This window comes from Schistocerca cancellata, chromosome 3 (assembly GCF_023864275.1).
Source record: "Schistocerca cancellata isolate TAMUIC-IGC-003103 chromosome 3, iqSchCanc2.1, whole genome shotgun sequence".
Lineage (NCBI taxonomy): Eukaryota > Metazoa > Arthropoda > Insecta > Orthoptera > Acrididae > Schistocerca > Schistocerca cancellata.
In genome coordinates this window covers 725493578-725505584 of record NC_064628.1, presented here as the reverse complement: position 1 = coordinate 725505584, position 12007 = coordinate 725493578, and positions in this window count along the sequence as shown.

Below are 12007 nucleotides of genomic sequence, written 5' to 3'. Positions count from 1 at the left end.
CACTTGGTTCACGAATCATGAAAGAAGGTTGTATACATTGAAGAAGCCTGGAGATACTGGAATGTTTCAGATAGATTATATAATGGTAAGACAGAGATTTAGGAATCAGATTTTAAATTGTATGACATTTCCATGGGCAGATGTGGACTCTGGCCACAATCTATTGGTTATGAACTGTAGATTAAAACTGAAGACACTGCGAAAAGGTGGGAATTTAAGGAGATGGGACCTGGATAAACTTAAAGAACCAGAGATTGTACAGAGTATCAGGGAGAGCATTAGGGAATAATTGACAAGAACGGGGGAAAGAAATACAGTAGAAGAAGAATGAGTTGCTTTGAGGGATGAAATAGTGAAGGCAGCAGAGGATTAAGTAGGTAAAAAGACAAGAGCTAGTAGAAAACCTTGCATAACAGAAGATATATTGAATTTAATTGATGAAAGAAGGAAATATAAAAATGCAGTAAATGAAGCAGGCAAAAAGGAAGACAAAGGTCTCAAAAATGAGATCAACAGGAAGTGCAAAATGGCTAAGCAGGGATGCCCAGAGGACAAATGTAAGGATGTAGAGGCATATTTCATTTGGGATAAGATAGATACTGCAAACAGGAAAATTAAAGAGACTTTTGGAGAAAAGAGAACCACTTGTATGAATATCAAGAGCTCAGATGGAAACCCAGTTATAAGCAAAGAAGGGAAAGCAGAAAGGTGGAAGGAGTATATAGAGGGTCTATACAAGGGCGATGTACTTGAGGACAATATTATTGAAATGGAAGAGGATGGAGATGAAGATGAAATGTGAGATACTGTATATGTACAACAGTATTTCTGCCTTGTGTTTAATGAGAAAGTATATGTACATATTGTCAAATGCTTGTAATCCTTTTTTCCAAACAACACAATTAAATATATATTGTGGAACAATATTGCACCCATTGAATTAGTGTGTCATGTATACAACAAATGAAAATAATACATGAAAAACACCAGTTTGCTTTTGTTCTACAGTATTACTTTTATTGTGTTAACTGGTGTTCAGCTTTCAAAAATGAATTAAACAAAGAAACAATTATCAATGTAACTACAGAATTCGTAAGGAACTTAAGCAATATCATTAAGATAAACAGAAATAAATAAATGCAGGAAAATGGAGGAGTCTGAGGGAACATACAGTAAATGCAATCTTTGAGAGTGTGCACTTTAAAAGGTAAAAAGGCTGGACAAATACGTAAATACAAAAGCAGCAAACAGGAAAAACATTAACATTATATTCAAAACTATGGCTACAGAACAGTTCGCCTTAAATAAATGAACCAAGTAAAATATAAACAATATCTGGTAAAATATAAACAGTATCTGATGAGACAACTGCAAGAGGCATTAAACATGAACAGTAACACAAGTACAAATTAAAAGAAAGCCTTAACAATTGAAACTACAATCTATATGGGATACATAGACAACTTCAATAAAATAAAAGAACTTAATGAATACAGGAACGTGGGAATATGTAGGAACAGGCAGTGTGGGAAGTAATGAACAACAGAAATGATTATATAAGTTTAGGAGAGGGGAAGTGTTGAGCTGTGTCTGGTCATTTAGGATCAGATCTGGACTGTGGGCTAGATGTTTGTTAATTTCCAGGGCTTCCAGCCGGTTGAGTTTATGGCCTTTGTTTATTAAGTGAAGTACATGGGACACTAGCTGGTAGTTGTGAACCTCACACAGCACATGCTCAGCAAATGCAGAGAATGAATTCTACAACCCCCAGCTATGTTCATGTTCAGCCAGCCTAGTTGCTACGTGTCTGCCCGTTTGACCAATGTAAAACTTGTCACAATTAGAACTTGTAATTTTGCATACCCCACTGTTGGCTAATAATTGGATCTTATCTTAGCTATTGAAAATACAGTGGACTGTTGTGTTCTTAACACAGTAGGAAAGCCTATCACTTGCAGGCTTTCAGTGCTTTGGGTACAATCTGTGATATCTCACCTAGATTCAGTTAACATGATAAATGAAAATCTTAAGAAACACTTTAATGTACTATTCTTTCACACATTAAGCTTTAATCAGAACAAATTTTCCATTTACAACAATCCTTACTCATTACAAATTAGAATTCTATACATTAATTTGGAAAATAACCAATTTATATTGGTCAGGCAGTTGGTCGTAATATTACAGCACCCTCTAAATATGTGGTAGCAAATCTCTCGAGAAAAGCAACTGCAACTCAAGTGCAAGGTTGTGGTGTCAGATCTTCATATTCCTCCACAGAAGAAGATAGTGAAGCATTACCATTCTCTTCTGTATCAACAGCGGAATTGATTATTGGTTCTCCAGCAGCACAGGTATTGCCCGTCAGCATCCATTCTTCCATAATGATGGTCAATAGGACACCCACTGGGTGTAAACCGTAGAAGAGCAGCACCATAATCTGAAGTTGCATCCACATTATGAGTAAATTCAGATGCTGGGTCATCAGTTTCCTCTTCAGTTTTAGCAGCATTATCAATGATCGTCGAGGCCTCCTTAAAACAGTTATTCATAATGTCTACCTTAACTTCATCCCAAGCAGCAGATATGTGGTGGATATTGTTTGTTTTGTTTTAGGGCACAAAAACAACAATGGCCATATGCACCCATGTCAGAACTATAGAACACAAAGACAAAGAGAGAAGTTAAAAAACTGCTACACATTAATCTTAATGGACAGAAGAGAAGACAGCTAAAAACAGGGACATTGAGAAATGTCTATAAAATACGCCACAGAGAAACGGAGATCCTGAACTAAAAACTAAATGTCATTCGCCATATTGCTACGACGGATATAAAATAAAATACAGGCGACAGCCCACGCCTTGTTCGCTAAAATGGTAGATAACTCAGACGGCAAACACAAACGAGAACATAAGTGATTAAAAAAAGGGCATTCCATCATAAAATGGTGGACCGTCGAAGGTTGAGCGCAATAAGCACAAAGTGGTGGGGAAGCACAACTTAAAAAATGTTGATGGCTAAAAAGACACAACCTTATACACAACCTTGCTGAAATGGTCTCCTCATGGCAATGGAGCCGAGAGGAAGTTGTCCAAGTTGCTGGGAGTGACTTAATAAACCAGTGCTTGTTCCCATGAAGGGAGGACCAGCGGAGATGCCAAAGTGACACCACCTGCCAACAGACAGCAACACAGAGATCATCAGAGGGAATGTAAGAACCATTGGGCTGAGGTATGAGGACTGCAGCCTTGGCAGCAGCGTCACTGGCCTCGTTTCCCGTCAGACCAACATGATCAGGTGCCCACATAGACATCACAGTGGCTACATAGAGAGTGAGCAATATGTGGTGGGTAGATTGCAATACATTCCAATGTGGAACTGTGTCTTTAGTAATTGAAATGATGGCAGCTTTAACGAGTTGGCGTCTGTAATGTGCTCGATCAAGGCGATCATTCTTTGACCTGTTCTAATGGGTCGTGTTGTTAGCTGGTGAGAATACAACGTCTACATTCAGAAGTTCCAGGCCATGAAATTGATGTGTCAAGACCTCTTAAAAAAAAAGAGAGAGGAGATATTTGTTCATTCTAGCTTCATTGTTATTCTCATAATGGCATGGCAGACTAAATAGCCATTTTTAAAACAGGTATTTTCTTATTTTCAAATCACTATTGGTCTGATCTTCTCAGAACCATCTGAATTATGATACAAGATCACCATTAATCTCTCTTTCCTGCATGACATTTTTTGCCTATCACACATTGTGCTTTTTCAGCCATCAAGTTATAGAAAATCATCCATATTTAACACATCTCTCATATTTCAAAATAAGAGAGCTTGGACTGATAGTCCCACACCCACTATTGGCATCTTTCTTGTTTACTCTATATGCCTCTCCACAGACATTGACAGCACTGATTTTATGCCTCTTCTGAATATACCATAGCCGGCACTTAGAACTTACAAAACTAGAAATTCCCTCTTTCTGGACAATTTCACAAGTCTTTTCTTGAAGCATGAAGCTGGACACAGAAATTCGCTGTGAGCACATGGTGTTGGAACCATTCTAATAGCAAATCCTCCATTTCATGTTAGGCTGGTTGCATGCATTTGTTTTTACTGATAAAAGAAGAGCCTTCCAGACTTTCCACTATTTTGTGTGTTTTAGTCTTCTTTCCACTATCGTCCAAATGTAGAATTTGCTGCTTTTGTTTTAGCATCAGAGCATTATCAGCTCATTTCTGTTTTGGCGGGATATGCAAGTGATGGAGCGAAAGAGAAAAAGACATTCACTGATTACAAACACCGACAGAGCTCTCTGGATTATTGCATGTCCCATGCTGTGTGCAGTCTGCTGACAAACCCCTCTCTTCCCTTGAATCTTGTGCTGCAGAAGTGATATGTGAGCAGCAAGCAAGCAATCAGTCCATTGTTGCAAAATTATAGTATAGTACATTATAGAGAAAAATTATCTGAAATGTATAACAGAAAATACTATAGTGCACAGCACTACATATGCACATACTTATTCAGTTTTGACAAAGAATAAGATCTGGAATATATAATATGGGTACCAAATTTTAGTTTGTTGTACAAATTATCTAAAATTCAGTTTAAATGGTAGATTTTTTTGTTGCAATTCGGCAGGAACCAAACAGATAGTACAAGTTAACCGAGTTTTTGGTTTATCCAGTTTCTGTAATAATGAGGGTCTGCTATATGTTGTTCAAATAAAATTATGCTGCCAGATGCCATGAAGAAATGAACAGAAACTGGTATCAGCAGCAGCTCGAGAACTCTGTTGAAAAACTCTATCTTTCATCATTTAATGGGAAATCTCATTTCATTCACCAATCTTTGATATGGTGCCTCCACAATATAAGGGACATTCAAATGAAACTCGGTCACTAGCATAAAGTAACGGTAATGATTTTATTAACTCAAAAATGTAGTTATGCACAGTACACATACTCATAACATTGCTGACGACTCAAAGATAGCGCCATTCGAGTATTGCACTGTTGTGTAGTCAGTTGGTGGGGAACCCACTGTGCACAGATTTTTCGAAAGTTCAAATGTTGATGCATTATGGTGTGGGCGGTGCACACGCTAATACCCAGTAATCACTGGATCTCGTCCATGGTGATTCTGCAGTTGTCCAAGACACAAAGACGAAAGTGTTGAAAGCACAGGACAATAAATGTTTACTGGAAAAAATCAATGAGCAACTCACTATTTCATTGAATTATGCAGCAGTTTTCATTATCACAAAGATGGCCGTATGTTATTCAAACTAAAAGTGGAGGTATGGCAAGTTGTATAAAAAGAACTGTTGGGTCCATACCTTACAAGTTTTCTTACTTTATTACAGTTTTTTAACTTCGTATTAGCTGTGTATGGGTGACCACATATCATTTGTGAACAGAATTAAATTTTATTCAGTGTATGAGCTTCTGACATGAAGTACTTAATTAAATAAGTTTCCACATTTGTAAATAAGTAACTTACTTACTTCCACACGTAACCTTATCCGAATAATTTTTGCCACACACAGGAGGTGGCACCAGTAACTAAAGTTACCAAAAAGTTAAAATTTAACAGGAAGTTTTTGTCATTCTTGTGTATTTGCTTTGCTGTATTTACATCATATTGCCTACTTACAATCTACAAAATAAACAAACAAACTCTGTGACTATGTCCAGGCCGTGTTACGCCTGCTGTGATGGTGTCATCTGTGCGTGGTATGAAGGGCCATGGCTTCAGCTTGTCAGATCTCAGAACCTCTAGTTCTAATCCAAGAAGCTCCTTAATTGGCATCATAAGGCTGAGAAGATGCTGGTCCAGTCCTCTCACCAGGAAAATCCTTGGGAATATGGAACTGAATCTAGGTCCGCTGCTTGGTAGTCAGACATCCTACCCACTCAGCTGTAGAAGAGGGCTACTTACAATTTACCAGCAATATTATTTTACCTTATTGTGTGCCACATTAATGCATGTGTGTCCAACTCGTACCCTCTGCTTCTATGAGACGTCTTGTCTTATCGGAAGCTGCCATCAAAAACAATGTACGTGAATTTCCAACCACAGCATAAATACAAATAATTACTTAAAGCTTAGTGGTCCCCTCCTACACCCTCTCTATTACCCATGATGATTACTGTTTTATATATCTGAGCAGTATTTCTGCAACTTGTCAAATATTAGTTAAGTATAATTTTCCTAAGAATCTACAGTTCTTCCAAGCATGTTACACATAATTTGGTAAAAGATTTACATCATTAGAGCTGCACCCAGAATTTTAACTAAAAAATGTAATAAAATTGTAAGCCTCCAACACCACTGAGCAGAGTGGCAAAAAATGTTTGAATTTAGGTAAATAAGACACTGTTCAACAAAACAATGGTCATTGTTTTAATGGGAACCATTATGAACACTTTCACAACAGACTAATTACCCTTAATTTTCTATACTGAAGAGGTGTGATGACAAAGTTGTGTATTTGTCAAGTATAATCTATTAAAAAATTACTCCTCTTATGCCTACGCGACAGCAAAAACTCTGTTGTTTAATGGGTGAAGCATAGTTTCATCTTAAAATATGTACATATTCTTTTGAAATTCACACAGAATGCAAAGGAATACAGTGCATGAAGTTCCTCTCAGGGTTGTTGCACGTGTTGTACACAAGCACAAATTCACTAATCCATTAACAGTTGAGCTAAATAGAAGCCCTCTTCAAAGGCAGGCATATCACAGAAATCATTCCTCTATCCAGGTCTCCTGATCTGATACACATTAACTACTTTCTCAGAAGACTGACTAAAGGGAAAGTATTAATAAATACACCTCGTATGTTCAAAAAGTCAAAGGTATTATCCATTAATCCATTCAAACTGCCAACATAATAGCTTTGGGAAATATTTCCAGAATATGAAACAATACTTGCCAGTGCATCTGGCTATGGAAGTCCTGCACAGAATTATTTAAGTCTGATATACAGTTTCATGCTATTACATCATAATATCACTCTCATAGGGAATAGTTTGTCTCCAGAAAATGGAGTGCACTATCACTGAGAACAACAGTTTTTTGAATTTATTTCTCTTTATCTCCAGAGTTGCCAGCCTGTCAATCCCTTGTCTACATGATAAATGTGACTTTCATACATAATGAAATATTTGCTTAATCCGTTTAATACATATTCAAAATATTTTAAATATTGCTCTTGTGATTCCTAACATTCTAGGATGAGCCAAATCAATCATTATTATTACATTCAACACACTATCCATTCTGTCTTCCTGACTTTGACCCTGAAAATTTTCCATCTGTTGCCACTATAACATTTTTTAAGTGCACTACATCTCATTCACAAGTGGTAATACTGGTGCGTAGATACTTATAGTTCATGAAACTTTTACTTCAGTGGTATTGTTTTGTATCACAACTGGCCTCTGGTTAATCTGCAAAAATTACTATCAGCAAAGACATTAACAATAATTTTATTTCCTATGAAAGTTATGTTGCTAATTATTGCTCCAAAGTATTTGAGTAATCAGTAACCATTTCCTTTCCACTTCAACACATCCTGCTAACCCACCTTCATTATCACCATTTACATATTTTGTTGGATAAATGGGAGATCAGCATTTAAGTTAACTTCGGACCCATTTTATCTACTGTTGTAACTGTGCTTGCAAAATACCTCAAGAAGGAATGTCATTGGTAAAAATCGAAGGGACAACTTGACAGTGATTTCACTGTTTCAGATTTCAGTGTGTGAAATATTGCACAATATCTTACACAAAAGCAAAACAACTGTTGTAGATATTAGAATTATGTTTTGTCAGCATCACAATAACAACAAGTAAAGTAAAACAAGTCTTCCCCCATGCACATTTAAAACAAGGAAACTCAGTAGAAAGGAAATCACATCATCTTTTAAACCAAAACCAAATATTTTGCTGATGTACCTGGTGCTTAATTTGTTTCAATTATTTTACAGATTGTGCTTGTAATGTCACTAAAATGGAAACAAGGAAAGCAGGGTACATGTCTGATTTCCACATAAAAATATATAGGTTATTCTTTGCTGAATATGCAACATGTGACATATTTATTACAATTATTTTTAATAATTTCACTTACCGTAAAGACGACACGTTAAGTTGCAGACACGTACAATTTAAAAGACACTTATACACTGCTTTTGGCCAATGACTTCATCAGAAAAAGAAACACATACCATTCATTCACACAATCAGTCTCACCTCATGCACCTCTGGCAGCTTGGACCAGAACACTTCCAGCAGCAACCTAGAGGGAGCAGGGAAATGGAAGGGGATAGCAGTATACAAGTGGGGGGAGAGAGGAATGTTGTGTGGCAGAATGTAAAGGGACTAAAATGCCAATATGCAGAGCACCGGGAGGCTGTGGGCTGGAAGGTAGGGAAAAATTGAGCGAAAAAGGAGAGGAGCGGGGAAAGAAATGCGGGTGCATTGGCAGAGTGCAGCACACAAAGAGGCTGGGAGACAAGATACGGAGGAGGTGACAGGACAGGGGGGTGGAAACTGTTGGTTGGAGTGTGTGGAAGTAGTATGTTACTGTAGGTTCAGGTCAGGATAATTTCAGGAGTGGAGAATGTGTTTTAAGGATAACTTCCATCTATACAGTTTACAAAAGTTAGTTGTGGGAGGGAAGGATCCAGATGCTCGGGTAGTGAAGCAGCCATTGAAATCAAACATGTCATGCCACAGGGTGGCCACTTATCCTGGTAGTCATAAAAATATAAAAAGCTGTGCTGCGATTGCAGTGGAGCTAGTATATGACATGGCTGCTATGGATGGACTAGGATGTTGTGGAAGTTGGGCAGGTGACGGAATGCCACTTTAGAAGGGGTGGGAAGGAGAATTAGACTGTCCTTCGGGACATGACAACAGATAAGCAAAGCCCTGTCGAGGATGTGGCTCAGTTGTTCCGGCCCAGGGTGGTACTGATTAATGAAAGAGGACCTCCTTTGTGGCTGGTTCTTGGGGGTAGTAGGAGGATTGGGGATGTGAGGGGAAATGACATGGGATATCTGTTAGAAGACTAGGTTCGGGGGATAGTGCATGTCTGTGAAGGCCTTGGTGAGAGCCTCACCACCCTGGGCAAGGGAGTTCTCATCAGTGCAGATATGCTGTACCTGACTGCCCAGGCTGTGTGAGAGGGACTTTTTTTTGGGGGAGGGGGGGGGGGGGGGGTTAAAGAGATGACAGTTGGTTGCTGGTTTCATGTGCACAGAGGTGCAGATGGGAGTCATCACAGAGGAGGGCATCAATGTCCAGGAAGATGGAATGCTGGATCGAGGAAGACCAGGTGAAGCGGATGGGGGCAAAGGCGTTGAGGTTGAGAAGGGATGAAAATAGGGTGTCCTGGCCCTGAGTCCAGAGCATGAAGATGTCATCAATTAACATGAACCAGACGAGGGGTTTGGCCTTATGGGAGGCTAGGGAGATCTCCTCTAGATGGCCCGTATATAGATTGACACAGGAGGATGGCATGCAGATGCCCATGGCTCTCCCACATATTTGTTTGTACACCCTCTGCTCAAAAGAGAATTAGATGTGAGTTAGAAGGGAGATGAAAATTTAATAGTCATGGGTGACTGGAATTCGAGAGTGCGAAAAGGGAGAGAAGGAAACATAGTAAGTGAATATGGATTGGGGCTAAGAAATGAAAGAGGAAGCCGCTTGGTAGAGTTTTGCACAGAGCATAACTTAATCATAACTAACACTTGGTTCAAGAATCATAAAAGAAGGTTGTATACATGGAAGAATCCTGGAGATACTAGAAGGTATCAGATAGATTATATAATGGTAAGACAGAGATTTAGGAACCAGGTTTTAAATTCTAAGACATTTCCAGGGGCAGATATGGACTCTGACCACAATCTATTGGTTATGAAATGTAGATTAAAACTGAAGAAACTGCAAAAAGGTGGAAATTTAAGGAGATAGGACCTGGATAAACTGACTAAACCAGAGGTTGTACAGAGTTTCAGGGAGAGCATAAGGGAACAATTGACAGGAATGGGGGAAAGAAGTACAGCAGAAGAAGAATGGGTAGCTTTGAGGGATGAAGTAGTGAAGGCAGCAGAGGATCAAGTAGATAAAAAGATGAGGGCTAGTAGAAATCCTTGGGTAACAGAAGAAATATTTAATTTAATTGATGAAAGGAGAACATATAAAAATGCAGTAAATGAAGCAGGCAAAAAGGAACACAAACGTCTCAAAAATGAGATCGACAGGAAGTGCAAAACGGCTAAGCAGGCATGGCTAGAGGACAAATGTAAGGATGTAGAGGCTTATCTCACTAGGGGTAAGACAGATACAGCCTACAGGAAAATTAAAGCGACCTTTGAAGAAAAGAGAGCCACTTGTATGAATATCAAGAGCTCAGATGGAAACCCAGTTCGAAGCAAAGAGGGGAAAACAGAAAGGTGGACTGAGTATACAGAGGGTCTATACAAGGGCGATGTACTTGAGGACAATATTATGTAAATGGAAGAGGATATAGATGAAGATGAAATGGAGATACGATAATGCGTGCAGAGTTTGACAGAGCACTAAAAGACCTGAGTCTAAACAAGGTCCCGGGAGTAGACAACATTCCATTAGAGCTACTGACAGCCTTGGGAGAGCCAGTCCTGACAAAACTCTACCATCTGGTTAGCAAGATGTACGAGACAGACTTCAAGAAGAATATAATAATTCCAATCCCAAAGAAAGCAGGTGTTGACAGATGTGAAATTACCGAACTATCAGTTTAATAAGTCACAGCTGCAAAATACTAACACGAATTCTTTACAGATGAATGGAAAAACTAGTAGAAACCGACCTCGGGGAAGATCAGTTTGGATTCCGTAGAAATATTAGAACACGTAAGGCAATACTGACCTTACGACTTATCTTAGAAGAAAGATTAAGGAAAGGAAAACCTACGTTTATAGCATTTGTACACTTAGAGAAAGCTTTTGACAATGTTGACTGGAATACTCTCTTTCAAATTCTAAAGGTGGCAGAGGTAAAATACAGGGAACGAAAGGCTATTTACAATTTGTACAGAAACCATATGGCAGTTATAAGAGTCGAGGGGCATGAAAGGGAAGCAGTGGTTGGGAGGGGAGTGAGACAGGGTTGTAGCCACTCCACGATGTTATTCAATCTGTATATTGAGAAAGCAGTAAAGGAAACAAAAGAAAAATTCGGAGTAGGTATTAAAATCCATGGAGAAGATATAAAAACTTTGAGAGGTTTGCCGATGACATTGTAATTCTGTCAGAGACAGCAAAGGACTTGGAAGAGCAGTTGAACGGAATGGACAGTGTCTTGAAAGGAGGATATAAGATGAACATCAACAAAGCAAAACGAGGATAATGGAATGTAGTTGAGTTAACTCGGGTGATGCTGAGGGAATTGGATTAGGAAATGAGACACTTAAAGTAGTAAAGGAGTTTTGCTATTTGGGGAGCAAAATAACCGATGATGGTCGAAGTAGAGAGGATATAAAATGTAGACTGGCAATGGCAAGGAAAGCGTTTCTGAAGAAGAGAAATTTGTTAACATCGAGTATTGATTTAAGTGTCAGGAAGTCGTTTCTTAAAGTATTTGTATGGAGTGTAGCCATGTATGGAAGTGAAACGTGGACAATAAATAATTTAGACAAGAAGAGGATAGAAGCTTTTGAAATGTAGTGCTACAGAAGAATGCTGAAGATTAGATGGGTAGATCACATAACTAATGATGAAGTATTGAATAGAATTGGGGAGAAGAGGAGTTTGTGGCACAACTTGACAAAAAGAAGGGACCGGTTCGTAGGACATGTTCTGAGGCATCAAGGGATCACAAATTTAGCACTGAAGGGCAGCATGGAGGGTAAAAATCGTAGAGGGAGACCAAGAGATGAATACACTAAGCAGATTCAGAAGGATGTAGGTTGCAGCAAGTACTGGGAGATGAAGAAGCTTG